The sequence below is a fragment of the Anneissia japonica genome, unplaced genomic scaffold (assembly GCF_011630105.1).
Source record: "Anneissia japonica isolate Jap-2015-1 unplaced genomic scaffold, ASM1163010v1 scaffold11653_len147064_cov108, whole genome shotgun sequence".
Classification (NCBI taxonomy): Eukaryota; Metazoa; Echinodermata; class Crinoidea; order Comatulida; family Comatulidae; genus Anneissia; species Anneissia japonica.
In genome coordinates this window covers 77675-80742 of record NW_022696558.1, presented here as the reverse complement: position 1 = coordinate 80742, position 3068 = coordinate 77675, and positions in this window count along the sequence as shown.

The following is a 3068-nucleotide window of genomic DNA, read 5'->3' as shown; positions in this document are numbered from 1 at the left end:
GGGGGGGTCCTGATGTGGTTTGGGATGTATGTAATTTTGTAATCTAATACACTGTGATTGTGTAAGTACAACTAAGTACAAAAAAGCCTTTTGTTTTGAAATGCCATATAAACAACATGTCTAAAAGTCGAGGTGTTATTTATCTCTTGTTTATTTATGAATAATCATCTATTTTATGGAATAAATACAGAGTTCCTTTATTATATTAAAGTTTTGGTTTGTTTATTTAGTTATGTAATCAGAAACTACAGTTACACCTTATTTTACGGGAACCTTAATTTGTTTATTTGTTATTTCATTTGTTTTATGAAATGACAATAATAATAATAATAATAATAATAATAATAATAATAATAATAATAATAATAATATTGGCAATAAATGGTTACAATATTGTATCTTACAAGAAACTTTAAAAATAGTAAGATTGCATGCGTTAAAAAAGATGCTGTTAAATTAGTATTAGAAACTTTTTAGTAGGAATACATATATACAGTACAGTAAAATGTACAATAGTCGGAGAGTTCGTCAAACAAGGTTTAAAAAAAGTCTCGCCTTGGGTAGCATCTTTTTAAAGAAAATAATTAATTTCATTTAAAAAAAACACAAGTTACTGATTGATTAAATAATTCTATTTTAAATAAGAAATGATTATGCGCAGTTAAGGCAACATAGGACAACATTTAAAAGATCGTGCTACTGAAACTGTTAATTATTTCAAGGTTTTATCTAAGTGCAAATCCGAGTTTGATTGCTTAATTAAACAAATGCTTTGGATCAAAGAACTGAAACCTACACTTAACAAACTGATTCAGTCAAATCTGCTAAGAAGGGCTAATTATTGCTTAGCTTCACTGTGGCTCCACACAGTAGGCCCTATTGATATGTAAATTAATTACTTACTTCCTGTCACTGCTTGGTATTTTTGTTTTTAGTTTTTTCAATTTACAGTACTTGATCTTGAGAAGGTTCCATGATGGACCCGAAACGTCGATTTTTCTTGTCATTAAATTTTGTTTTGAGATTATGTTCTTAATTGATTTAATAAATAAAAGCCACAAATAATAATTTGATTTACTAAATTTCATTATGTAAAAATAGTTATGCTTTAACATAGATTAAAAATATGTTACGCCTTACTTAATTTTAATCTATGGTCTTTTTAATTAATTTTCTTTTTTATTGGAAATTCCGTAGTGCAGAGTAAATTTATCAAAACCCATTAGGTTTACAGTAATATGAAAAAAAATTTAGTTTATACAGAAATAGTATCTAAAATGATCTCCACACAGTAGGCACTATTGATATGTAAATTAATTACTTACTTCCTGTCACTGCTTGGTATTTTTGTTTTCCAGTTTTTTCAATTTACTTGATCTTGAGAATGGTTCCATGATGTACCCGAAACGTCGATCTTTCTTGTCATTAAATTTTGTTTTGAGATTATGTTCTTAATTGACTTAATAAATAAAAGCCACCAATAATAATTTGATTTACTAAATTTCATTATGTAAAAATAGTTATGCTTTAACATAAATTAAAAATATGTTTCGCCTTACCTATTTTTAATCTATGGTCTTTTTAATTAATTTTCTTTTTTATTGGAAATTCCGTAGTGCAGAGTAAATTTATCAAAACCCATTAGGTTTACAGTAATATGAAAAAAAATTTAGTTTATACAGAAATAGTATCTAAACTGATCTCAATTTCCAAAGTTAAAGCAAAAGATCTAATCTAAACACACAATATTAGGCAGGATGTATTTGTTTGGAAAAGAACCCACTCTTTTGTGAAATTAAGAGGGTATCTTTGAATATTTTATCATTGAATGTTAATTCTTGCAAAAAGTAAAATGTAAATGGCAATTTGTTTGATGTTAGATTCCTTTTAATAACTAAATTATTTAAGATAAAAAAATGCATATATTGAATCAAGAAAATCAGTTTTAATACAGAATTAGATTATTGGGGCCATTTTTACCTACCTGTCATATGGGGCCATTTTTACCGGGGCCATGTTTTCTGGGGCCTTTATTTCCGGGGCCATTTTTTCCGGGGCCATTTTTCCTGGGGCCATTCTTACCGTACACCCTGAATTTTGTACTACAAGATTCGAGTACGATTGCCTATATTATAATTTGAGGATTATGAGAAAAAGTGTGCTAACAATTAAGTATTATTTTCTATACATCAACAGCGATTAATTTGATCGATGATGATAAATTATTTTACGATTTTTCTTAGGAACAGTGTTATATTTACTACGAATATTTGAAAACATGATTAATGAAATGTTTACTAACTTAAGAAGTCTGCCTGAAGCAACAGTGTGGTTATGTGCACGTCAGCACGGCATTCATTTGAATAAAAAAAGACTGAACTTGGATTGAGTTAACTTACTTAATTACTTCGTTCCAACTTCCGAATGAAAAGGCGACCATTTTGTTGGTATATTATGAAGGCTACATTGTTTACTTTTTTACATTTTATTAATTTTATTTCCACTGCGTACTAAGTAAAATCACAATACACGCCTTAAGGTTATTTATTTATTTAATATTTATTTAGCCAATGAAACAATATACAAATCAAAATCCAAGATGGCAAGGAGACCACAGTTATAAAAACAAACTTTGGCTCTCCAAGCTCTGGTCATTCTTAGAAAATGATTTAAAAATAACAATACAAAAATATAACTTTCTTAACTAATGTACAAAAGACTTGCAAGAGTAAAATTTGATTAAAAAAGATCAGTAAAAGACAGCAAAAAACTAAATTGCAAAAAATTAGATTACAAAAAAAGAACAAAAAAATTATTACACTAGATGAGGAATTATTATAATTACAATTATTCTATTTACAATTACAGCTGTTAAAACAAGTCCATGCTTAACATCTAACAATTATAACATCATATCGCAAATACAGCAATAATATAGCGTCCAAACCAAAGTTAAAACATTGTTTTTGAAATATTTAAAAAAGACTACTAGATGTGAAAAAAATGATCGAAGTTTTTTTGATTGATAATTGATGTACTCGTGCGTCAAGAGGGCGCTGTTCAATCTT